The 25,673-nt window shown below is 38.7% G+C and overlaps 19 non-coding genes across 19 annotated transcripts; 13 read left to right on the forward strand and 6 right to left on the reverse strand.

Annotated features, from left to right (window-relative positions):
- The first annotated feature begins 1,528 nt into the window (after nucleotides 1-1,528).
- trnas-cga lies at nucleotides 1,529-1,610 on the forward strand. Its single transcript has one exon. It is a non-coding gene; the product is annotated as a tRNA-Ser (tRNA).
- Nucleotides 1,611-2,388: 778 nt separating this feature from the next.
- On the reverse strand, nucleotides 2,389-2,462 carry trnat-agu. Its single transcript has one exon. It is a non-coding gene; the product is annotated as a tRNA-Thr (tRNA).
- A 767-nt stretch (nucleotides 2,463-3,229) lies between these two features.
- trnas-uga lies at nucleotides 3,230-3,311 on the forward strand. Its single transcript has one exon. It is a non-coding gene; the product is annotated as a tRNA-Ser (tRNA).
- A 2,450-nt stretch (nucleotides 3,312-5,761) lies between these two features.
- On the forward strand, nucleotides 5,762-5,843 carry trnas-cga. The gene has a single exon. It is a non-coding gene; the product is annotated as a tRNA-Ser (tRNA).
- Nucleotides 5,844-6,547: 704 nt separating this feature from the next.
- Nucleotides 6,548-6,621, reverse strand: trnat-agu. Its single transcript has one exon. It is a non-coding gene; the product is annotated as a tRNA-Thr (tRNA).
- A 235-nt stretch (nucleotides 6,622-6,856) lies between these two features.
- trnas-cga lies at nucleotides 6,857-6,938 on the forward strand. Its single transcript has one exon. It is a non-coding gene; the product is annotated as a tRNA-Ser (tRNA).
- Nucleotides 6,939-8,668: 1,730 nt separating this feature from the next.
- trnat-agu lies at nucleotides 8,669-8,742 on the reverse strand. Its single transcript has one exon. It is a non-coding gene; the product is annotated as a tRNA-Thr (tRNA).
- Nucleotides 8,743-9,144: 402 nt separating this feature from the next.
- Nucleotides 9,145-9,226, forward strand: trnas-cga. Its single transcript has one exon. It is a non-coding gene; the product is annotated as a tRNA-Ser (tRNA).
- Nucleotides 9,227-11,913: 2,687 nt separating this feature from the next.
- On the forward strand, nucleotides 11,914-11,995 carry trnas-cga. Its single transcript has one exon. It is a non-coding gene; the product is annotated as a tRNA-Ser (tRNA).
- A 2,398-nt stretch (nucleotides 11,996-14,393) lies between these two features.
- Nucleotides 14,394-14,475, forward strand: trnas-uga. The gene has a single exon. It is a non-coding gene; the product is annotated as a tRNA-Ser (tRNA).
- Nucleotides 14,476-15,121: 646 nt separating this feature from the next.
- Nucleotides 15,122-15,195, reverse strand: trnat-agu. Its single transcript has one exon. It is a non-coding gene; the product is annotated as a tRNA-Thr (tRNA).
- A 273-nt stretch (nucleotides 15,196-15,468) lies between these two features.
- Nucleotides 15,469-15,550, forward strand: trnas-cga. Its single transcript has one exon. It is a non-coding gene; the product is annotated as a tRNA-Ser (tRNA).
- Nucleotides 15,551-16,581: 1,031 nt separating this feature from the next.
- On the forward strand, nucleotides 16,582-16,663 carry trnas-cga. The gene has a single exon. It is a non-coding gene; the product is annotated as a tRNA-Ser (tRNA).
- A 1,820-nt stretch (nucleotides 16,664-18,483) lies between these two features.
- On the forward strand, nucleotides 18,484-18,565 carry trnas-cga. The gene has a single exon. It is a non-coding gene; the product is annotated as a tRNA-Ser (tRNA).
- Nucleotides 18,566-20,232: 1,667 nt separating this feature from the next.
- On the forward strand, nucleotides 20,233-20,314 carry trnas-cga. The gene has a single exon. It is a non-coding gene; the product is annotated as a tRNA-Ser (tRNA).
- Nucleotides 20,315-21,093: 779 nt separating this feature from the next.
- Nucleotides 21,094-21,167, reverse strand: trnat-agu. Its single transcript has one exon. It is a non-coding gene; the product is annotated as a tRNA-Thr (tRNA).
- A 419-nt stretch (nucleotides 21,168-21,586) lies between these two features.
- trnas-cga lies at nucleotides 21,587-21,668 on the forward strand. Its single transcript has one exon. It is a non-coding gene; the product is annotated as a tRNA-Ser (tRNA).
- A 1,079-nt stretch (nucleotides 21,669-22,747) lies between these two features.
- trnat-agu lies at nucleotides 22,748-22,821 on the reverse strand. The gene has a single exon. It is a non-coding gene; the product is annotated as a tRNA-Thr (tRNA).
- Nucleotides 22,822-23,056: 235 nt separating this feature from the next.
- On the forward strand, nucleotides 23,057-23,138 carry trnas-aga. Its single transcript has one exon. It is a non-coding gene; the product is annotated as a tRNA-Ser (tRNA).
- Nucleotides 23,139-25,673: the final 2,535 nt, after the last annotated feature.

Consider the following 25,673-nt stretch of genomic DNA (forward strand, 5'->3'; position numbering starts at 1 on the left):
CAGTCACTGTTATTCTTTCATATAACCAACAGAGGGCGCTGTGTGATATTGCAGTCATTGTTATTCTTTCATATAACCAACAGAGGGCGCACAGTTATTCTTTCATATAACCAACAGAGGGCGCACTGTTATTCTTTCATATAACCAACAGATGGCGCTCTGTGATATTGCAGTCACTGTTATTCTTTCATATAACCAACAGATGGCGCTGTGTGATATTGCAGTCACTGTTAATCCTTCATACAACCAACAGAGGGCGCTGTGTGATATTGCAGTCACTGTTATTCTTTCATATAACCAACAGAGGGCGCTGTGTGATATTGCAGTCATTGTTATTCTTTCATATAACCAACAGAGGGCGCACAGTTATTCTTTCATATAACCAACAGAGGGCGCACTGTTATTCTTTCATATAGCCAACAGATGGCGCTGTGTGATATTGCAGTCTCTCCCCAAGTGAACTGTTGGTATAGGAATGATTAAAAGTGACTGTAATCGCAGCTACTGCCTGCCGACCTGAGTATAAGCCAAGGTAGACTTTTTCAGCACATTTTGGATGCTGAAAAACTCGGCTTATACTCGAGTATATACGGTAAACAAGCTGCTGTGTAGCCATGGGGGCAGCCATTCAAGCGCAGGATACACAGTAGATAACAGATAAGTACTACTATAGTTTATATAAACAAGCTGCTGTGTAGCCATGGGGGCAGCCATTCAAGCACAGGTTACACAGTAGATAACAGATTGTGCCGTATCAGTAATGGTCCTCAAAGCAGTTCCTCAGGATACTTTAAAATCCTCCTGAGTTTTTATGGTTTTAGTCTCTCGCTATGTTTCATTGCAGTATATAGCCTTTCTTCATGGGGACCACCTTAAAGGATAAGTAAACCATGAAAATAAAAGGGGCTATTCTAAGCACTTTTGTAATTTACATTCATAATTTATTTTGTCTTGATTCCAAGATATTAAGGCATACATGTGCTGTTAATATGAATGAATTTTGTGACAACAGCGCCACCTGCTGGTCAGTTTCCCACCAGTCTGACCAGCAAGTAGTCAAGGAAGTTGTCAGGAGAAAGAAAGAGGCTGATGTTCTTCTCCTTAGGAAAGATGTGAGAAAGGTTTCTAATTCTTTTCCTAAGCAGAAGAACATCAGAGCAGCCTCTTTCTTTTTCCTGACAACTTCCTTGACTACTTGCTGGTCAGACTGGTGGGAAACTGACCAGCAGGTGGCGCTGTTGTAACAAAATTCATTCATATTAACAGTACATGTATCCCTTAATATCTTGGAATTAAAAGAAAATATATAAAGAATGTAAATTACAAAGGTTCGTAGAATCGCACCCTCATCAATTTTGCATTCACTTATTTTGAAGGTTTACTTATCCTTTAAGCATAAAAAATGTTGAGAATACAAATATTATTGTAATGGTCAAATTTTGATTTCACCCATGAATTCTTCTTGCTAAAAGACCCCCTAATTATCTCAAAAGATTTGTGGCCAAGATAAACCACTTGATACATGTGGGCTGTGATGGCCGAGTGGTTAAGGCGTTGGACTCGAAATCCAATGGGGTTTCCCTGCACAGGTTCAAATCCTGTTCACAGCGAGATGATTTTCATTGTTCCACTCAGTACAGTCTAACCTTCTGCATAGAGCGCGGTAATTATTCCTCATGGCTGAATGCTGGATTATGTTAAAAAAGACAGAACCATATTCAGCCTCCAGTTGGACAGCCCTGGTTTAGATAACAAAGTTCTACTGGTGAGTGGTATTTAATGACAAAGGGACCATCCCACCCATATTAATTGATCAAAGACAATAAGACATTTGCTGCAAGAAGCCTATAGGAAAGTCCACACCAAACAGAGCTCTTACAAATATGTTCTCCTCAAAACAGATATTGTCCAAATATTTCAATAAATACCATTTTCTTCAGAATTATATATATAACAAGCATATCCATTAAAATCTACAGCATTTCATTAAGTCTCACCTGATCTCCTGATCTCCATCAGATGAATACAATCCCTCCAAAGTTAATGTTTCTGCTAAGATAGGTTTCATGGCCAAACATCTGATCTGACCTTTCAGGCAACTGTTCAGTTGGTCAGTTTGTACCCACTTATACTGAGATACTGACACCAGAAATGTAACTTTTTTTTACATCTATCATTGTATTGTTTTTTAAATCAACTAATAACTTTGCCATAAAGTATTTGCACAATGCTCTTACATTACGTGTCTGGTGCCCCATGTTCCTGTATGAGGGGGCGGTCATATTTGTGCAGCAGGAGTCCGTTAGCATTAGAAAATGTTACTGACAGGCTGAGATGGGACAGTATCTAAATAGAGTAGTAAATAAGTAATAATAATCATGAAAACAAAGGCACTGCTGAGATTTGAACTCAGGATCTCCTGTTTACTAGATAGGCGCTTTAACCAACTAAGCCACAGCACCACTTTGATATGTAAATCCATAGACATAGAAAAATATTGTCACTCCAGAGGCAAATCCTGGTGGATGTACTTGTATAACTATACACGTGACAAATAAAGAATCTTATCTCTTAAATTACTCCAAATTATCCCAAAAGGTTTGGGTGGCCAGGATGGGGCAAACAGCACAAGTGGGCTGTGATGGCCGAGTGGTTAAGGAGTTGGACTGTTAATATGAATGAATTTTGTTACAACAGCACCACCTGCTGGTCAGTTTCCCACCAGTCTGACCAGCAAGTAGTCAAGGAAGTTGTCAGGAGAGAGAAAGAGGCTGATGTTCTTCTGCTTAGGAAAGATGTGAGAAAGGTTTCTATTTCTTTTCCTAAGCAGAAGAACATCAGAGCAGCCTCTTTCTTTCTCCTGACAACTTCCTTGACTACTTGGTGGTCAGACTGGTGGGAAAATGACCAGCAGGTGGCGCTGTTGTAACATAATTCATTCATATTAACAGCACATGTATTCCTTAATATCTTGGAATTAAAAGAAAATATATAAAGAATGAAAATATATAAAGAATGTAAATTACAATGGTTCTTAGAATCGCACCCTCATCAATTTTGCATTCACTTATTTTGCAGGTTTACTTATCCTTTAAGCATAAAAAGTGCTGAGAATACAGTGATTACTGTAATGGTCAAATTTAGATTTTACTATGAATTCTTCTTGCTAAATGACCCCCCAATTATCTGAAAAGATTTGTGGCCAAGATAAACCATTTGACAGATGTGGGCTGTGATGGCCGAGTGGTTAAGGCGTTGGACTTGAAATCCAATGGGGTTTCCCTGCACAGGTTCAAATCCTGTTCACAGCGAGATGATTTTCATTGTTCCAATCAGTACAGTCTAACCTTCTGCATAGAGCGTGGTAATTATTCCTCATGGCTGAAGGCCGGATTATGTTAAAAAGATGATGTGTACAAAGACTTCGAACCATCTGACCCACATACTGTTTGCTACAATGACAACACTCTAGTAAGTAGATCACACATTTTGTATTACAGTTAAAAAACCTCTATTCAGGAAAGATCTTCCAGTGACGTTGGATTTAAACCCAGTGCCCGCGGAAATCACTTTACATGTTTTGCAAACCGTCGCTCCACATTTGTGGGTACCTTTCACAGAAAGCCATTTCCCCATTGAATTTAACGGGGTACTTGAAACGTGGCTTGGAGCCAGTATTTTTCCTCGTGTAGGGGCTTTTCTTGGGACATATTTTATCTCAATTTGGGGTAAAATCTCCACCATTTTGAGATCGCTGTTTAGAACCGGTAAATGTTTTTTTAATAATGTTAGAAATCTGTTTAAATTCCTCACTGTGTTCAGTTACAAAGTAAACCTTTTGTTTCTCATCTTGTCTTTATATCAAGGGTTGTCTTACTTCCCCAGTAGTGATACATGCTTTTTTCTTTCCTTCTAATATAGGAATCTTCCTCGCCTTCTCATACGAGTTCCTGATCAATTCTTTAGAATAACCTCTATCGTATAATCTGTTTCCTAGCTGTTCATCTGTACCTTAAAGGTTTCCCCTGAGCTGCAATTTCTCCGCTACCTTACAAACTGACTGTATGGGATACTTCTTATAAGATGCTTCAGATGGCGGCTGTTGGACCTTAGAATCGTGTTACCTGCTGTGGACTTTCTAAATATTTCAGTATTTTCCCCCTTGTGTTTGTTTCCTCTGAGTTTGAGGTCCAAAAAATGAATCTCCTCCTTGTGATACTCCAGTGAAAATTGGAGATTATAGTGATTGTGATTCAAATATGTATAGAATCCCTTGATGGATTCCAAGGTGCCGCTCCAAATAAACAACAGGTCGTCAATATATCGACCATACCAAATAATGTGTTGGCGAAAGGGGTTATCACATCCATATACGCGGCACTGCTCCCACCAACCCATATATAGGTTGGCATAGGAGGGGGCAAAGGAAGCCCCCATGACAATGCCCCTTCTCTGGAGGTAATAGCCCCCATCGAAGTGAAAAAAATTATGTGTTAACAAGTATTCGAAAACCAATAAATTGTAATGAAGAAAATCGTCTGTGTATTTCTGTGACTCCTTTAATGGGTCGGTTATAACTTGAACTCCCATATTGTGTGGTATCATTGAATATAAAGATTTAACATCCATTGATATCCAATGATAGGTGTCTAACCATTGGATAATTCATCTATCAAATGTCCTGTATCTCTTATATATTATCCCAACCGTGGGGCTAGTGGTTTAAGATTGAAGTCTGTTTTGTAAATCTGACTGTCAGTTAAATTTTCTAATGCTAACGGACTCCTGCTGCACAAATATGGCCGCCCCCTCATACAGGAACATGGAGCACCAGACAGGTAATGTAAAAGCTTTGTGCAAATACTTTATGGCAAAGTTATAAGTTGCTTTTAAAGGCAATATTATGATAAATGTAAAAAAAAGAATTTAATTTCTGGTGTCAGTATCTCTTTAAGTGGATACAAACTGACCAACTGAACAGTTGACTGAAAGGTCAGATCAGATGTTTGGCCATGAAACCTATCTTAGCCGAAACATTAACTTTGGAGGGATTGTATTCATCTGATGGAGATCGGGAGATCAGATGAGACTTAATGAAATGCTGTAGATTTTAATGAATATGCTTGTTATATATATAATTCTGAAGAAGATTGTTATTTATCAATTAAGTTATTTCTTAATAAAGACTTTGCGAGTTTAAAGTTAAAAGTATATTGGTGTTTGTTTGTTTTTTTTCGTTATGTAGAAACAAATTTTTTGAAAAACGTGTTACTGGTCTTTTAAGTGGATACAAATAGACCAACTGACTAGTTGCCAGAAAGGTCAGATCAGTAGTTCGGCTTTTAAAAAAAACCAAAAATGTTGGAGGGATTGTATTCATCTGATAGAGATCAGGAGATCAGGTGAGAAAATGAAATATTTTAATGAATGTGTTTGTTTTAATCATATATACGTATATATATAATTCTGCAGAAAATGTTTTTTTTTGCAATATATGGACAATATCTGTTTTGTTTAAAGGGGAGAACATATTTGTAAGAGCTCTGTTTGGTGTGGACTTTCCTATAAGCTTCTTGCAGCAAATGCCTTAATCTCTTTAATCTCTTTAATATTATAAATCAATTAATAAAAGTGATAAAAAGTGATGAGAATACAGTGATTAATGGTCAAATCCTGATTTTTCATATATTCTTCTTAAAAAATCACTGCAAATTATCCAAAAAGGTTAGGGTGGCCAGGATGGGACAGTACTGGCAAGTGGGCTGTGATGGCCGAGTGGTTAAGGCGTTGGACTCGAAATCCAATGGGGTTTCCCTGCACAGGTTCAAATCCTGTTCACAGCGAGAACATTTTAAAAGCTTCATTGTTCCAATCAGTACAGTCTAACATTCTGTATGGAGTTCAGCAAAGGATTACCAAAAAGATGATGTACAAAGACTTCTGCAGATCTCTTGGACAGAACCATATTCAGCCTCCAGTTGGACAGCCCTGGTTTAGATAACAAAGTTCTAATGGTGAGTGGTATTTAATGACAAACGGACCCTCCCACCCATATTAATTGATTAAGGACAATAAGACATTTGCTGCAAGAAGCCTATAGGAAAGTCCACACCAAACAGAGCTCTTACAAATATGTTCTCCCCTTTAAACAAAACAGATATTGTCCATATATTGCAATAAATACCATTTTCTTCAGAATTATATATATAACAAGCATATTCATTAAAATCTACAGCATTTCATTAAGTCTCACCTGATCTCCCGATCTCCATCAGATGAATACAATCCCTCCAAAGTTAATGTTTCTGCTAAGATAGGTTTCATGGCCAAACATCTGATCTGACCTTTCAGGCAACTATTCAGTTGGTCAGTTTGTACCCACTTAAAGAGATACTGACACCAGAAATTGAACTTTTTTTCACATATATCATTGTATTGTCTTTGAAATCAACTTATAACTTTGCCATAAAGTATTTGCACAATCCTTTTACATTACATACATACTACATAGAGTAGTAAATAAGTAATAATAATATCATGAAAATACAGGCACTGCTGAGATTTGAACTCAGGATCTCCTGTTTACTAGACAGGCGCTTTAACCAACTAAGCCACAGCGCCACTTTGATTCACTGACCTATAGACATAGAAAAATATTGTCACTCCAGAGGCATTTTCTGGTGGTACTTTCTCATTTAGCTAGAAAACTACATACCAATGTCTCCAACATGTCCTCCTTCTATAATGGTGACCAACTTCTGATTTCACTCATCAATCCTTATGGATAACTGACCCCAAATTAGCTCAAAAGGTTTTCAGGTTTGGGGGGCCAGGATGGAGGTTCAACAGAAAGTGGGCTGTGATGGCCGAGTGGTTAAGGCGTTGGACTCGAAATCCAAAGGGGTTTCCCCGCACAGGTTCAAATCCTCTTCACAGTGAGATGATTTTAAAAGCTTCATTGTTCCAATCAGAGCAGTCTAACATTCTGTATAGAGTGAAGCAATTCTTCCTCATACTTCATGACTGAAGGCCGGATTATATTAAAAAGATGATATATACAAAGACTTCTGCAGATCTCTTGGAAATGACCATATTCAGCCTCCAGTTGGACAGCCCTGGTTTAGATAACAAAGTTCTAATGGTGAGTGGTATTTAATGACAAAGGGACCCTCCCACCCATATTAATTGATTAAAAGGATCCTGTCATCGGAAAACACGTTTTTTTCAAAACACATCAGTTAATAGTGCTACTCCAGCAGAAATCTGAACTGAAATCCATTTCTCAAAAGAGCAAACTGATTTTTTTATATTCAATTTTGAAATCTGACATGGGGCTAGACATTTTGTCAATTTCCCAGCTGCCCCTGGTCATGTGACTTGTGCCTGCACTTTAGGAGAGAAATGCTTTCTGGCAGGCTGCTGTTTTTCCTTCTCAATGTAACTGAATGTGTCTCAGTGAAACATAAAAAAGGGCATTAACTCAAGGGATGAAACATAATTGTGTCTCTTTATAGGTCCCTGGTGAGGCCTCATCTGGAGTATGGGGGCAGTTTTGGACTCCAGTCCTTAAGAGGGATATAAATGAGCTGGAGAGAGTGCAGAGACTAAGTGCAACTAAACTGGTTAGAGGGAGGGAAGAGTTAAATTATGAGGGGAGACTGACAAGGTTGGGGTTGTTTTCTCTGGATAAAAGGCGCTTGCGAGGGGACATGATTAGACTTTACAAGTACATTAGAGGACATTATAGACAAATAGCAGGGGACCTTTTTACCCATAAAGAGAATCACGTACCAGAGGCCTCCCCTTCAGACTAGAGGAAAAGAAGTTTCATTTAAAGGAACAGAGTAGGGGGTTCATCACAGTGAGGACAGTGAGGTTGGGGAATGCACTGCCGGGTGATGATTCAGTTAATGACTATAAGAGGGACTTGGATGATTTCTTGGACAGACATAATATCAAAGGCTATTGTGATACTAAACTCTATAGTTAGTATAGGTATGGGTATATAGAATTTAATTAAAAGTAGGGAGGGGTGTGTGTATGGATTCTGGGTTTTCATTTGGAGGGGTTGAACTTGATGGACTTTGTCTTTTTTCAACCCAATTTAACTATGTAACTATGTAACTATGTAACTATGTAACTATGTAACTATGTAACTATGGGTTTTTACTACTGAGTGTTGTTCTTAGATCTACCAGGCAGCTGTTATCTTGTGTTAGGGAGCTGTTATCTGGTTACCTTCCCATTGTTCTTTTGTTTGGCTGCTGGGGGGGGGTGATATCACTCCAACTTGCAGTACAGCAGTAAAGAGTGATTGAAGTTTATCAGAGCACAAGTCACATGACTTGGGGCAGCTGGGAAGTTGACAATGTGTCTAGCCCCATGTCAGATTTCAAAATTGAATATAAAAAAATCTGTTTGCTCTTTCGAGAAATGGATTTCAGTGCAGAATTCTGCTTGAGCAGCACTATTAACTGATTTATTTTGAAAAAATTTTTTTCCCATGACAGTATCCCTTTAAGCAAAATGGAATCTGCAAAATGAACACGTCTATTTTACTGGGGCAGGAACTAAATTGAGTGGTGTAAGATCTATGCAGGTCCTGTGGAATAGGTCAGCACTATTAAAATAGAGTAGTAAATAAGTAATAATAATATGATGAAAATAAAGGCACTGCTGAGATTTGAACTCAGGATCTCCTGTTTACTAGACAGGCGCTTTAACCAACTAAGCCACAGCGCCTCTTTGATATGTTGGGCTATAGACATAGAAACTACTTTCTGGTCACTACAGAGGCTTTTTCTGGTTCTACTTTCTCATTTAGCTAGAAAAACTATATACCAATGCCTCCAACATGTCCTCCTTACTATAATGGTGATGACCTTAAACATAAAAAGTGATGAGAATACAGTGATTAATGGTCAAATCCTGATTTTACCCAAAAATCCTTCTAGATCAATAAAGTATTAACTAGTATGTCAAAAAGTGGACCAGGATGCGTTTCACTGCATGTTGTACTAGATTCTTTATTAGTCACATGTTTAGTTATCTATACCTGTGACAAATAAAGAATCTAATTTCTTAAATGACTCCAAATTATTCAAAAAGGTTTGGGTGGCCAGGATGGATGAAGAAAACAAGTGGGCTGTGATGGCCGAGTGGTTAAGGTGTTGGACTCGAAATCCAATGGGGTTTCCCCGCACAGGTTCAAATCCTGTTCACAGCGAGATGATTTTAAAAGCTTCATTGTTCCAATCAGTACAGTCTAACATTCTGTATAGAGTTGGGCAATCATTCCTCATACTTCATGGTTGAAGGATTATATCAAAAATATGATGTATATGAAGACTTCTGCAGATCCCTGGACAGGATCATATTAAACCTGCCGGCCTCCAATTGGACACCCCAGGTTTAGATATCAAAGTTCTAATGGTGAGTTGTATTTAATTTACAATATTTATTTATTAATAGTGATCGGTGAATTTATTTACCAGCCGAGAATTTGGGAAGAATTTCCACGTTTCACCTCCGACGATTAAATTCATGAATTTGCCACCAGCGATGATTAAAGGACACACTTCACTTTAATGGAATTGTTGCTGTCATTAAAATCTGCATTTTTACTAATCTTTCGCTGGATTCACAAATTTCGTGACTCAGCGGGACATATTCGCTCATCGCAATTATGGGCATTAAGATATTTGCTGCAAGAAGCTTATAGGAAAGTCCACACCAAACAGAGCTCTTACATATATGATCTCCCCTTTAACAGATATTGTCCATATATTGCAATAAATAACATTTTCTGCAGAATTATATATATAACAAGCATATTCATTAAAATCTACAGCATTTCATTAAGTCTCACCTGATCTCACGATCTCCATCAGATGAATACAATCCCTCCAAAGTTAATGTTTCGGCTAAGATAGGTTTCATGGCCAAACATCTGATCTGACTTTTCAGTCAACTGTTCAGTTGGTCAGTTTGTAGCCACTTAAGCAAAATGGGATCTACAAAATGAACACTTCTGTTTCACTGGGGCAGCAACTGAAGTGAGTGGTGTAAGATCTATGAAGGCACTGCGGAATAGGTCAGCGCTATATAAATAGAGTCATAAATAAGTACTAATAATTGTATCATAAAATCAAAAGTCCTGCTGAGATTTGAACTCAGGATCTCATGTTGACAAGACAGGTGCTTTAGCACCTCCCCATGAAACATTTCCTGAATCGGGGACATTTTGTCACTCTTAAGGCATTTTTTGGGGTTACTTTCTTATGTACCTAAGAAAACTACATACCAATGTCTCCACCATGTCCTCCCTACTGTAACCAGTGCAAAGCCAAGCTGGCCAAAGGCCCTAGGATAATTGGCTGACCAGCTCGCTCACCTCCACCCCACTCTGCACACTCTCTTCTGAGAACTACATCATAATAATGTGTCTGTAGACCCAAGAGTGAGTAGGACTTACCCTCTTTGTGCCCAACCATTGCCTTGACCACCTCATCTTTTGGTGGCTGATAGTTCCAATACACTTGGAGCCTACACTCAGGAATTTACCTGTTTTTCAGGCATTTGGCTGTACTGGATTCTGGTATTCTAAAATAAAAATGTAATATGGTGACATGTAACAAGCAAGATTCTTTTGTGCTCGGTAAAATAACCTTCCCATATTTCCATTATCCTATGATAACTTGGATAGTCTTGGATTGTAGTAACTTAAAAAAAACTAGTTTATCGTCACTAACAGTCTCAAGATGGACTTAGCTTTGATCATCAGGCCAGTGATTGAGCCAGCCAATTAGAATATAGAGGTTGTTCCTATTCAATAAACGTGCTACATTGCCCCCATGGTGGTGTAGTTTTTTTTTTTTTTATGAAAGAAGGATAAATTATGATAGCAAATTAATTAATTTAGTTATCCCGAAATGAGATTATTCTCCTTCCTCTGAACCACCTATAGGGTTGAGATTTAGAGATTCTGGGGGTGAATCCATGGCTGCTGTAGACACAGTATCACAGTGTTACATAGTGGGTGCCCCTGAGCATAAAAAGTGATGAGAATACAGTGATTAATGGCCAAATTCTGATTTACTCATACACTCTTCTTGCTAAATGACTCAAAATTATCTCCAAAGGTTTCCAGGTTTGGGTGGCAGGATAGAGCTGTAAGAGAAAGTAGGATGTGATAGCCAAGTGGTTAAGGCGTTAGACTTGAAATCTATTAGGGTTTCTATGCACAGGTTCAAATCCTGTTCACTGTGATGTTTTTTAAAAGCTTCATTGTTCCAATTAGTTCAGTCTAACATTCTGCATAGAGAGGGGTAATTATTCCTCATATTTCATGGTTAAGAATAGTTGATGTGGATGAATAACAAGTATAACACTTTATAGTGACACAGCGAATATGAATAGTCTGAACTAACTGTCACTTTTATTTATAGGAACATATTCACAAGAAACTAATCACAACCCTTTTACACACAGGACGACAAACTAGTAAAATTAGATTCCCCCCCCCCCCTGTGGATATGAATTAAATGATGACATCCTAGAGACTTACTATTGATAGCTAATAGACATATTAACTCCAAAAAGACAAGGGAGGTTGTTTATAAGAATATGCAACTGCCACATCAGTAATGGTCCTCTAAGCAGTTCCTCTGGATACTTTAAAATCCTGCAAAGCTTTTATATGATTGATTGATTAATGGTTTAGTGTTTGGCGACATGTATCATTGGAGTCCATAGTCTTTCCTTATGGTGGCCAGCTTAAGCATAAAAAGTGATGAGAATAGAGTGATTAATGGTCAAATCCTGATTTTACCCATATATTCTTCTTAATAAATTACCCCCAATTATCGCAAAAGTTTTGGGTGGCCAGGATGAGACTAACTAACCAACAAGTGGGCTATGATGGCCGAGTGGTTAAGGCGTTGGACTCGAAATCCAATGGGGTTTCCCTGCACACGTTCAAATCCTGTTCACAGCGAGATGATTTAAAAGCTTCATTGTTGCAATCAGTGTGTATGAAGACTTCTGCTGATCCCTTGGACTGGATCGTAGAATTTCGAAGTAATTTTTGGGTACTTCGACCATCGAATAGGCCAAATTTAACTTTCAAAATTGAAAATACTTCACAAATTTGACCATTAGAAAATCGAAGTACTGTCTCTTTAAAGAACTTCAACTTCGACATTTCGCCACCTTAAACCTGCCGAATTGCTGTTAGCCTATGGGGACCTCCTAGAACCATAGACAGTATTTGGCTACGTTTTGAGAAGTCAAAGGATTTTTTTGTATAATCGTTTGTTTCGAAGTACGATCGTACGATCTTAAAAATCCTTCAACTTTGAATGTCGGACTACCCTATTCGATGGTCTAATTTCGAAGTTTTTTTCACTTTGAAATTCAACCCTTGATAAATCTGCCCCTAAGTGTCCCCTGATCTACATCAGATGAATACAATCCCTCCAAAGTTAATGTTTCGGCTCAGATAGGTTTCATGGCCAAACATCTGATCTGACGTTTCAGGCAACTGGCCAGTTAGTTTATACCCATTGAAGCAAAATGGCACCTGTAAAATGAACACGTCCGTGTCACTGGGGCGGGAACTGAAGTGAGTGATGGAAGATCTCTGTAAACTACTGTGGAATAGGTCAGTGCTATAGAAACTGAGCAGTATATAAGTAATAATAACAAACTGCTGAGATTCAAACTCAGGATCTTGTAGTTTATAATTTTGGCACTTTAAATGCCAGAATCAGCCGTCAGTGTTTCTTTAAAGTAACCGCGCTTAGAATACTGGCAATGAACAGTGACATCACCACATTAAATTCCTAAAGCATCAAGTGACTCCCTCCGAATCAGATACAATTTGACTAGGAGGCACCCGACAACTCCTCCAATGTGTCTACTCTCAGTACAGTGTCAAATTATGGAAGCCGCCATCTTGGAAAAGGGCAAACCCTGGATGCACAAACAGCATAGCAGCACAGCCACAACCTAAGGTTTCGGCACTAATGCCTTTGTCAAGGGGATTCTCAGAATCCCCTTGACAAAGGCATTTGTGCCGAAACGTTGGGGTTAAGGTGGCCATAAACGCAAAGATCCGCTCATTTGGCAACATCGCCAAACGAGCGGATCTTTCCCCGATATGCCATTAACGAGCATGGCTATAACGGGGGTAATCGGATTGTTTGGCCTTATTACGATGTGCCATGGGCTCCGGAGGGTCAAAATCAAACCTTAACGATCGACCAAACCACCGATCTCGGCCGGACGAAAGATGTCGGCACACGCCACACACGATCCAAAAATCGTACGAATCCTCGATTCGTATGATAGGATCTGTGTGTCTATGGCCACCTTTATTATTTGTGGCAAGTCTATCCGCTCCTTGTTGCTTCTTTCTTTGCTTTGTACAAACCTTCGGGTGGTGTGTATACTATTACTATGTATATCATTGTTGTATAAACTGAACATTTGATAACAATTGTATATTGCCAAGTTGTTTTAAACAGTAAAAGATTTTTTGATACCACCTGAGTCTATATTTGAAAAAAAATCTTTGAGAGTGCATAACCTAATGTATGGTATATTGATTGTATGGTCGCTCTGTGTAGGGGTGATCTTGGTTTTTTGCACCTCAAACGCATATTTTTGCCAAATATTTGATTGTATGGTGTGCCCTCCGTTTATCCACATTTTTAGATAATAAAGTTCTAATGGTGAGTGGTATTTTATGACAAAGGAACCCATATTAATTGATTAAGGACATTATAGGGCAACGTAAAAATTCAAAATCGAGTTTTAAAAACCTCACATGAATGCGAAATTCGACCCTTGATAAATGGGCCTCTAAGACATTTGCTGCAAGAAGCTTATAGGAAAGTCCACACCAAACAGAGCTCTTACAAATATGTTCTCCTCTTTAAACAAAACAGATATTGTCCATATATTGCAATAAATACCATTTCTTCCGAATTATATATTTAACAAAGATATTTATTAAAATCTACAGCATTTCATTGCGTCACCTGATCTCCATGAGATGAATACAGTCCCTCCATAATTACTTTTTAATTAATTAGTACAGTACATTAGGAAAAAAATTAGAAAACTTTCTCACATCTTTCCTAAGCAGAAGAACATCAGCCTCTTTCTTTCTCCTGACAACTTCCTTGACTACTTGCTGGTCGGACTGGTGGGAAACTGACCAGCAGGTGGCGCTGTTGTAACACAATTAATTTAAGCATAAAAAGTGCTGAGACTGCAGTGATTACTGTAATGGTCAGATTTTGATTTTACCCATAAATTCTTCTTGCTAAATGACCCCCCAATTATCTCAAAAGATTTGGTGGCCAAGATAGGTCACACAATAAAAGTGGGCTGTGATGGCCGAGTGGGTAAGGCGTTGGACTTGAAATCCAATGGGGTTTCCCTGCACAGGTTCAAATCCTGTTCACAGCAAGATCTTTTTAAAAGCTGCATTGTTCCAATCAGTACAGTCTAACATTCTGTATAGAGTGGGGTAATTATTCCTCATACTTCAGGGTTGTCTGCCGGATTATATTAAATAGATGATATTTACAAAGACTTCTGCAGATCCCTTGGACAGGACCATATTCAGCCTCCAGTTGGATATTGCAATAAATACCATTTTCTGCAGAATTATATATATAACAAGCATATTCATTAAAATCTACAGCATTTCATTAAGTCTCACCTGATCTCCCGATCTCCATCAGATGAATACAATCCCTCCAAAGTTATTTATTCTGCTCAGATAGGTTTCATGGCCAAACATCTGATCTGACCTTTCAGGCAACTATTCAGTTGGTCAGTTTGTACCCACTTAAAGAGATATTGACACCAGAAATTAAACTCTTTTTTACATCTATCATAATATTGCCTTTAAAATCAACTTATAACTTTGCCATAAAGTATTTGCACAATGCTTTTACATTACCTGTCTGGTGCCCCATGTTCCTGTATGAGGGGGCGGCCATATTTGTGCAGCAGGAGTCCGTTAGCATTAGAATCTATAACTGACAGGCTGAGATGGGACAGTATCTAAATAGAGTAGTAAATAAGTAATAATAATATCAGAAAACAAAGGCACTGCTGAGATTTGAACTCAGGATCTCCTGTTTACTAGACAGGCGCTTTAACCAACTAAGCCACAGCGCCACATTGACATGTAAACCTATAGACATAGAAAAATATTGTCACTCCAGAGGCATTTTCTGGTGGTACTTTCTCATTTAGCTAAAAAACTACATACCAATGTCTCCACCATGTCCTCCTTCTATAATGGTGACCACCTTAAGCATAAAAAGTGAGGAGAATACAGTGATTAATGGTCAAATTCTGATTTTACCCATATATTCTTCTAAATAAATTACCCCCAATTATCCCAAAAGGTTTGGGGGGCCAGGATGAGACTAACAAACCAACAAGTGGGCTGTGATGGCCGAGTGGTTAAGGCGTTGGACTCGAAATCCAATGGGGTTTCCCCGCACAGGTTCGAATCCTGTTCACAGCGAGATGATTTTAAAAGCTTCATCGTTCCAATCAGTACAGTCTAACGTCCTGCATTGAGTTCAGCAAAGGATTATCATAAAAATATGATATTTACAAAGACTTCTGCAGATGCCTTGGACAGAACCATATTCAGCCTCCAGTTGGACAGCCCTGGTTTAGATAACAAAGTTCTAATGGTGAGTGGTATTTAATGACAAATGGACCCTCCCACCCATATTAATTGATTAAGGACATTACAGGGCAGATTTATTAAGTGAAAATTTGAATTTTTTAAAAAAATCTTTGGTCAAAACTCTCCAATTCAAATTGTGAATTATCCACACCAAACAGAGCTCTTACAAATATGTTCTCCCCTTTAAACAAAACAGATATTGTCCATATATTGTAATAAATACCAATTTCATGGCCAAACATCTGATCTGACCTTTCAGGCAACTATTCAGTTGGTCAGTTTGTACCCACTTAAAGAGATACTGACACCAGAAATTAAACTTTTTTTTACATCTATCGTTATATTGCCTTTGAAATCAACTTATAACTTTGCCATAAAGTATTTGCACAATCCTTTTACATTACCTGTCTGGTGCCCCATGTTCCTGTATGAGGGGGCGGCCATATTTGTGCAGCAGGAGTCCGTTAGCATTAGAATCTCTAACTGACAGGCTGAGATGGGACAGTATCTAAATAGAGTAGTAAATAAGTAATAATAATATCATGAAATTTAAGGCACGGGGAGATTTGAACTTAGGATATCTGTTTACTAGACAGGCGCTTTAACCAACTAAGCCACAGCGGCACTTTGATGCTTTGTCCTATAGACATAGGAAAAATATTGTCACTATAGAGGTATTTTCTGGTGGTACTTTCTCATTTAGCTTGAAAAACTACATACCAATGCCTCCAACATGTCATCCTTCTATAATGGTGTCCACCTTCTGATTTCACTCATCAATCCTTATGGATAAATGACCTCAAATTATCTCAAAAGGTTTCCAGGATTGGGTGGCCAGGATGGGCAAACAGAGGTAGTGGGCTGTGATGGCCGAGTGGTTAAGGCGTTGGACTCGAAATCCAATGGGGTTTCCCTGCACAGGTTCAAATCCTGTTCCCAGCGAGATGTTTTTAAAAGCGTAATTGGTGCATAAAGGTGGCCATACACGGGCCGATAAAAGCTTCCTCGATTGAGATCTGGCCGATCAGATGGGGTTGATACGATCCGACCGCCCTTTACCATTTGTTAGGATCGAATCATTGCGCCCTAGGACCCATAATCGGATCAGCCCGATATTGCCCACCTCAAGTTGGGCATATCGGGGAGAGATTCGCTCATTTGGCGACATCACCAGTGAGCGGATCTCTCCGTGTATGGCCACCTTAACATGCCGTATAGAGTTGGGCAATCATACTTCATTGTTGTCTGACGGATTATATTAAAAACATGATGTACAAAGACTTCTGCAGATCCCTTGGACAGAACCATATTCAGCCTCCAGTTGGACAGCCCTGGTTTAGATAACAAAGTTCTAATGGTGAGTGGTATTTAATGACAAACGGACCCTCCCACCCATATTAATTGATTAAGGACAATAAGACATTTGCTGCAAGAAGCCTATAGGCAATACTCAGAGCTCTTACAAATATGTTCTCCCCTTTAAACAAAACAGATATTGTCCATATATTGCAATAAATACCATTTTCTTCAGAATTATATATATAACAAGCATATTCATTAAAATCTACAGCATTTCATTAAGTCTCACCTGATCTCCTGATCTCCATCAGATGAATACAATCCCTCCAAAGTTAATGTTTCTGCTAAGATAGGTTTCATGGCCAAACATCTGATCTGACCTTTCAGGCAACTGTTCAGTTGGTCAGTTTGTACCCACTTAAGCAAAATGGGATCTGCAAAAAGAATACGTCTGTTTCACTGGGGCGGTAAATGAATTGAGTGGTGTAAGATCTCAGTAGGTACTGCAGAATAGGTCAGTACTATCTTAATAGAGTACTAAAGGCACTGCTGAGATTTGGATTCAGGATCTCATGTTAAACAGACAAGTGCGTTAACCAACAAAGCCTCAGAACTTCCTTTTGAAAAGTTTCCTGGTTTGGGGACATTTTGGCACTCTAAAGGGATTTTTTGGGGTTACTTTCTTATGTACCTAGAAAAACTACATACCAATGTCTCCACCATGTCCTCCCTACTGTAACCAGTGCAAAGCCAAGCTGGCCAAAGGCCCTAGGATAATTGGCTGACCAGCTCGCTCACCTCCACCCCACTCTGCACACTCTCTTCTGAGAACTACATCATAATAATGTGTCTGTAGACCCAAGAGTGTGTAGGACTTACCCTCTTTGTGCCCATATGGTGACATGTAACAAACAAGATTCTTTTGTTCCCTGTAAAATAAACTTCCCATATTCCCATTATCCAAGATCCTATGATTTTTATCTTTTAATTGTAGTAACTTAAACTATTTTACGCTCACTAACAGTCTCAGGATGGGCTTCTCTTTGATCATCAGGCCAGTGAAGGAACCAGCTAGTTAGAATATAGTGGTTGTTCCTATTCAATACACATGTTACATTGCCCCAAAAGTGGTGTAGGAAAAAATATGAGAGTAAATTTAGACTTCCCGAAATAAGATTATTCTTCCTCCTAGTTGGTAAGATAAATAGAAGAAAGGTTTAACATCCCTGACCCCTCCTATAAATAGGAGTTAACCCCAATCTATGGTTTTAGTGTTTGGCGACATGTATCACTGGAGTCCATAGTCTTTCCTCATGGTGGCCACCTTAAGCATAAAAAGTGATGAGAATACAGTGATTAATGGTCAAATCCTGATTTTACCCATATATTCTTCTAAAAAAATTACCCCCAATTATCGCAAAAGGTTTGGGTGGCCAGGATGAGACTAACGATCCAACAAGTGGGCTGTGATGGCCGAGTGGTTAAGGCGTTGGACTCGAAATCCAATGGGGTTTCCCTGCACAGGTTCAAATCCTGTTCACAGCGATATAGTTTTAACAGCTTCATTGTTCCACTAACATTCAGTATAGAGCTCTGGTTTAGATATCAAAGTTCTAGTGTGGTCAGTGGTTCCACCCAAAGCCAAAGGCAACTGCTATAGACAGATAAGTGGGCTGAGACCGGAACCTTGGAGTTACTTCTGAGTTTGGGATACTGAAAATTTTTTACACACGGGACAAAAAACTGGAAAAATGCGATAAGAATTAAATGATCACATCATTGTTACTTACTATTGAGTGTGTTTGCTTCAGAACCTCTACTATAGTTGATATAAACAAACAGCCTGTGTAGCCATGGGGACAGCCATTGAAGCACAGGATACATAGTAGATAACAGATAAGTACTACTATAGTTTATATAAACAAGCTGTTGTGTAGCCATGGGGGCAGCCATTCAAGCACAGGATACACAGTAGATAACAGATAAGTACTACTATAGTTTATCTAAACAAACAGCCTGTGTAGCCATGGGGGCAGCCATTCAAGCACAGGATACACAGTAGATAACAGATAAGTACTACTATAGTTTATATAAACAAACAGCCTGTGTAGCCATGGGGGCAGCCATTCAAGCACAGGATACACAGTAGATAACAGATAAGTACTACTATAGTTTATATAAACAAACAGCCTGTGTAGCCATGGGGGCAGCCATTCAAGCACAGGATACACAGTAGATAACAGATAAGTACTACTATAGTTTATATAAACAAGCTGCTGTGTAGCCATGGGGGCAGCCATTCAAGCACAGGATACACAGTAGATAACAGATAAGTACTACTATAGTTTATATAAACAAGCTGCTGTGTAGCCATGGGGGCAGCCATTCAAGCACAGGATACACAGTAGATAACAGATTGTGCCGCATCAGTAATGGTCCTCTAAGCAGTTCCTCGGGATACTTTAAAATCCTCCAGAGTTTTTATTGTTTTAGTGTGTGGCTATGTTTCATTGCAGTATATAGCCTTTCTTCATGGTGACCACCTTAAAGGATAAGTAAACCATGAAAATAAGTGAATGTAAAATTGATAAGGGGCTATTCTAAGCACTTTTGTAATTTACATTCATAATTTATTTTGTCTTGATTCCAAGATATTAAGGGATACGTGTACTGTTAATATGAATGAATTTTGTTACAACAGAGCCACCTGCTGGTCAGTTTCCCACCAGTCTGACCACCAAGTAGTCAAGGAAGTTGTCAGGAGAAATAAAGAGGCTGCTCTGATGTTCTTCTGCTTAGGAAATATGTGAGAAATGTTTCTAATTCTTTTCCTAAGCAGAAGAACATCAGCCTCTTTCTCCTGACAACTTCCTTGACTACTTGCTGGTCAGACTGGTGGGAAACTGACCAGCAGGTGGCGCTGTTGTAACAAAATTCATTCATATTAACAGTACATGTATCCCTTAATATCTTGGAATTAAAAGAAAATATATAAAGAATGTAAATTACAAAGGTTCGTAGAATCGCACCCTCATCAATTTTGCATTCACTTATTTTGAAGGTTTACTTATCCTTTAAGCATAAAAAATGCTGAGAATACAAATATTATTGTAATGGTCAAATTTTGATTTTACCCATGAATTCTTCTTGCTAAATGACCCCCTAATTATCTCAAAAGATTTGTGGCCAAAATAAACCAATCAATACAGGTGGCTGTGATGGCCGAGTGGTTAAGGCGTTGGACTCGAAATCCAATGGGGTTTCCCTGCACAGGTTCAAATCCTGTTCACAGCGAGATGATTTTCATTGTTCCAATCAGTACAGTCTAACCTTCTGCATAGAGCGTGGTAATTATTCCTCATGGCTGAAGGCTAGATTATGTAAAAAAATGTTAAAAAAGCCTCCAGTTGGACAGCCCTGGTTTAGATAACAAAGTTCTAATGGTGAGTGGTATTTAATGACAAATGGACCCTCCCACCCATATTAATTGATTAAGGACAATAAGACATTTGCTGCAAGAAGCCTATAGGAAAGTCCACACCAAACAGAGCTCTTACATATATGTTCTCCCCTTTAAACAACACAGATATTGTCCATATATTGCAATAAATACCATTTTCTTCAGAATTATATATATAACAAGCATATTCATTAAAATCTACAGCATTTCATTAAGTCTCACCTGATCTCCCGATCTCCATCAGATGAATACAATCCCTCCAAAGTTAATGTTTCTGCTCAGATAGGTTTCATGGCCAAACATCTGATCTGACCTTTCAGGCAAGTATTCAGTTGGTCAGTTTGTACCCACTTAAAGAGATACTGACACCAGAAATTAAACTTTTTTTTACATCTATCATTGTATTGTCTTTGAAATCAACTTATAACTTTGCCATAAAGTATTAGCACAATGCTCTTACATTACCTGTCTGGTGCCCCATGTTCCTGTATGAGGGGGCGGCCATATTTGTGCAGCAGGAGTCCGTTAGCATTAGAATTTCTAACTGACAGGCTGAGATGGGACAGTATCTAAATAGAGTAGTAAATAAGTAATAATAATATCATGAAAACAAAGGCACTGCTGAGATTTGAACTCAGGATCTCCTGTTTACTAGACAGGCGCTTTAACCAACTAAGCCACAGCGCCACTTTGCTACGTAAACTTATAGACATAGAAAAATATTGTCACTCCAGAGGCAAATCCTGGTGGTACTTTCTCATTTAGCTAGAAAACTACATACCAATTCCTCCAACATGTCATCCTTCTATAATGGTGACCACCTTAAGCATAAAAAGTGATGAGAATTCAGTGATTAATGGTCAAATCCTGATTTTACCCATATATTCTTTTTGATAAATAATGTATTTAACTAGTATGTTTTAATTTTGTCTAAAAAAGTGGATCAGGATGCGTTTCACTGCATGTTGTACTTGTATAATTATACATGTGACAAGGTTTCTTATTCCTTTCCTAAGCAGAAGAACATCAGCCTCTTTCTTTCTCCTGAAATGACCCCCAATTATCTAAAAAGATTTGTGGCCAAGATAAACCGTTCAATACAGGTGGCTGTGATGGCCGAGTGGTTAAGGCGTTGGACTCGAAATCCAATGGGCTTTCCCTGCACAGGTTCAAATCCAGTTCACAGCGAGATGATTTTAAAAGCTTCATTTTTCCAATCAGTGCAGTCTAACGTTCTGCATTATATTAAAAAGTTGATATATACAAAGACTTCTGCAGATCTCTTGGACAGAACCATATTCAGCCTCCAGTTGGACAGCCCTGGTTTAGATAACAAAGTTCTAATGGTGAGTGGTATTTAATGACAAACGGACCCTCCCACCCATATTAATTGATTAAGGACATTACAGGGCAGATTTATTAAGGGTTGAAGAGAAAATTTGAATTTTTTAAAAAAAATCTTTGGTCAAAACTCTCCAATTCAAATTGTGAATTATCCACACCAAACAGAGCTCTTACAAATATGTTCTCCCCTTTAAACAAAACAGATATTGTCCATATATTGCAATAAATACCATTTTCTGCAGAATTATATATACAGGTATGGGACCTGTTATCCAGAATGCTCGGGACCTGGGGTTTTCCGGATAATAGATCTTTCTGTAATTTGGGTCTTCATACTTTAAGTCGACTAGAAATTCATTTAAACATTAAATAAACCCAATAGACTGGTTTTGCTTCCAATAAGGATTAATTATATCTTAGTTGGGATCAAGTACAAGTGGCTTCTTTATTATTATAGAGAAAAAGGAAATCATTTTTAAAAATTTGGATTATTTTGATAAAAGGGAGTCTATTGGCGACAGCCATTCCGTAATTCGGAGCTTTCTGGATATCGGCTTTCTGGATAAGGGATCCTACACCTGTATAACAAACATATTCATTCAAATCTACAGCATTTTATTAAGTCTCACCTGATCTCCCGATCTCCATCAGATGAATACAATCCCTCCAAAGTTAATGTTTCTGCTAAAATAGGTTTCATGGCCAAACATCTGATCTGACCTTTCAGGCAACTGTTCAGTTGGTCAGTTTGTACCCACTTAAAGAGATACTGACACCAGAAATTGAACTTTTTTTTACATCTATCATTGTATTGTCTTTGAAATCAACTTATAACTTTGCCATAAAGTATTTGCACAATCCTTTTACATTACATACATACTACATAGAGTATTAAATAGGTAATAATAATATCATGAAAAAGAAGGCACTGCTGAGATTTGAACTCAGGATCTCCTGTTTACTAGACAGGCGCTTTAACCAACTAAGCCACAGCGCCATATTGATTCACTGGTCTCTAGACATAGGAAAATATTGTCACTCCAGAGGTATTTTCTGGTGGTACTTTCTCATTTAGCTAGAAAACTACATACCAATGCATCTAACATGTCCTCCTTCTATAATGGTGGCCAACTTCTGATTTCACTCATAAATCCTTATGGATAACTGACCCCAAATTAGCTCAAAAGGTTTTCAGGTTTGGGTGTCCAGGATGGAGCTGCAGTAGAAAGTGGGTTGTGATGGCCGAGTGGTTAAGGCGTTGGACTAGAAATCCAATGGGGTTTCCCCGCACAGGTTCAAATCCTGTTCACGGCGAGATGATTTTAAAAGCTTCATTGTACCAATCAGAGCAGTCTAACATTGAGTGCAGCAATTCTTCCTCATACTTCATGACTGAAGGCAGGCTTATAATAAAAAGATGATATACAGGTATACAAAGACTTCTGCAGATCCCTTGGACCGGACCATATTCAGCCTCCAGTTGGACAGCCCTGGTTTAGATAACAAAGTTCTAATGGTGAGTGGTATTTAATGACAAACGGAACCTCCCACCCATATTTATTGATGAAAGGGATTCTGTCATCGGAAAACATGTTTTTTTCAAAACACATCAGTTAATAGTGCTACTCCAGCAGAATTCTGCACTGAAATCCATTTCTCAAAAGAGCAAACAGATTTTTTTATATTTAATTTTGAAATCTGACATGGGGCTAGACATTTTGTCAATTCCCAGCTGCCCCCAGTCATGTGACTTGTGCCTGCACTTTAGGAGAGAAATGCTTTCTGGCAGGCTGCTGTTTTTCCTTCTCAGTGTAACTGAATGTGTCTCAGTGAGACATAAAAAAAGGGCATTAACTCAAGGGATGAAAACATAATTATGTCTCTTTATAGGTCCCTGGTGAGGCCTCATCTGGAGTATGGGGGCAGTTTTGGACTCCGGTCCTTAAGAGGGATATAAATGAGCTGGAGAGAGTGCAGAGACTAAGTGCAACTAAACTGGTTAGAGGGAGGGAAGAGTTAAATTATGAGGGGAGACTGACAAGGTTGGGGTTGTTTTCTCTGGAAAAAAGGCGCTTGTGAGGGGACATGATTAGACTTTACAAGTACATTAGAGGACATTATAGACAAATAGCAGGGGACCTTTTTACCCATAAAGAGAATGACGTACCAGAGGCCTCCCCTTCAGACTAGAGGAAAAGAAGTTTCATTTAAAGGAACAGAGTAGGGGGTTCATCACAGTGAGGACAGTGAGGTTGGGGAATGCACTGCCGGGTGATGATTCAGTTAATGACTATAAGAGGGACTTGGATGATTTCTTGGACAGACATAATACAAAGGCTATTGTGATACTAAACTCTATAGTTAGTATAGATATGGGTATATAGAATTTAATTAAAAGTAGGGAGGGGTGTGTGTATGGATTCTGGGTTTTCATTTGGAGGGGTTGAACTTGATGGACTTTGTCTTTTTTCACCCAATTTAACTATGTAACTAACTATGTAACTATGTACTGTCTAAGGGAATCAACCCAACTATGTAACTATGGGTTTTTACTATTGAGTGTTGTTCTTAGATCTTCCAGGCAGCTGTTATCTTGTGTTAGGGAGCTGCTATTTGGTTACCTTCCCTTTGTTCTTTTGTTTGGCTGCTGGGGGGGGGGGAAGGGAGGGGGTGATATCACTCCAACTTGCAGTACAGCAGTAAAGAGTGATTGAAGTTTATCAGAGCACAAGTCACATGACTGGGGGCAGCTGGGAAATTGACAAAATGTCTAGCCCCATGTCAGATTTCAAAATTAAATATAAAAAAATCAGTTTGCTCTTTTGAGAAATGGATTGCAGTGCAGAATTCTGCTGGAGCAGCACTATTAACTGATTCATTTTAAAAAAAAAAAAAATTTTCCCATGGCAGTATCCCTTTAAGCAAAATGGAATCTGCAAAATGAACACGTCTGTTTTACTGGGGCAGGAACTAAATTGAGTGGTATAAGATCTATGCAGGTCCTGTGGAATAGGTCAGCACTATTTAAATAGAGTAGTAAAAAAGTAATAATAATATGATGAAAATAAAGGTACAGCTGAGAGTCAAACTCAGGATCTCGTGTTTACTAGACAGGCGCTTTAACCAACTAAGCCACAGCGCCACTTTGATATGCAAAACTATAGACATAGAAACTACTTTCTGGTCACTACAGAGGCTTTTTCTGGTTCTACTTTCTCATTTACCTAGAAAAACTATATACCAATGCCTCCAACATGTCCTCCTTACTATAATGGTGATGACCTTAAACATAAAAAGTGATGAGAATACAGTGATTAATAGGGATGTAGCGAACCGCCGTTTTGGTGTTCGCGAACGCCGTTCGCGAACACCGGCAAAAAATGCGAACGGTTCGCGAACCGTTCGCGAGCTTCGAACACCTGCAAAATCGTTCGATTCGAACGTTCGAAGGATTTTTCGTTCGATTCGAACGTTTGAAGGATTTTCATCGTTCGATCGAAGGATTTTCATTCGAATCGAACGGTCGAGGGATTTTAATCGTTCGAACGAATGGAAATCGTTCGAACGAATGGAAATCGTTCGATTTTAGCGGTCGAATGGTCGCGAACTCAAATTGCGAACGTTCCCAAACGTTCGCGAACATTAGGCGGACGCGAACGGTCGAAGTTCGCGCGAACTGTTCGCTACATCCCTAGTGATTAATGGTCAAATCCTGATTTTACCCACAAATCCTTCTAGATCAATAAAGTATTTAACTAGTATGTCAAAAACTGGATCAGGATGCGTTTCACTGCATGTTGTACTAGATTCTTTATTAGTCACATGTTTAGTTATCTATACCTGTGACAA

This window comes from Xenopus laevis, chromosome 3S (genome assembly GCF_017654675.1).
Source record: "Xenopus laevis strain J_2021 chromosome 3S, Xenopus_laevis_v10.1, whole genome shotgun sequence".
NCBI classification, from domain to species: domain Eukaryota; kingdom Metazoa; phylum Chordata; class Amphibia; order Anura; family Pipidae; genus Xenopus; species Xenopus laevis.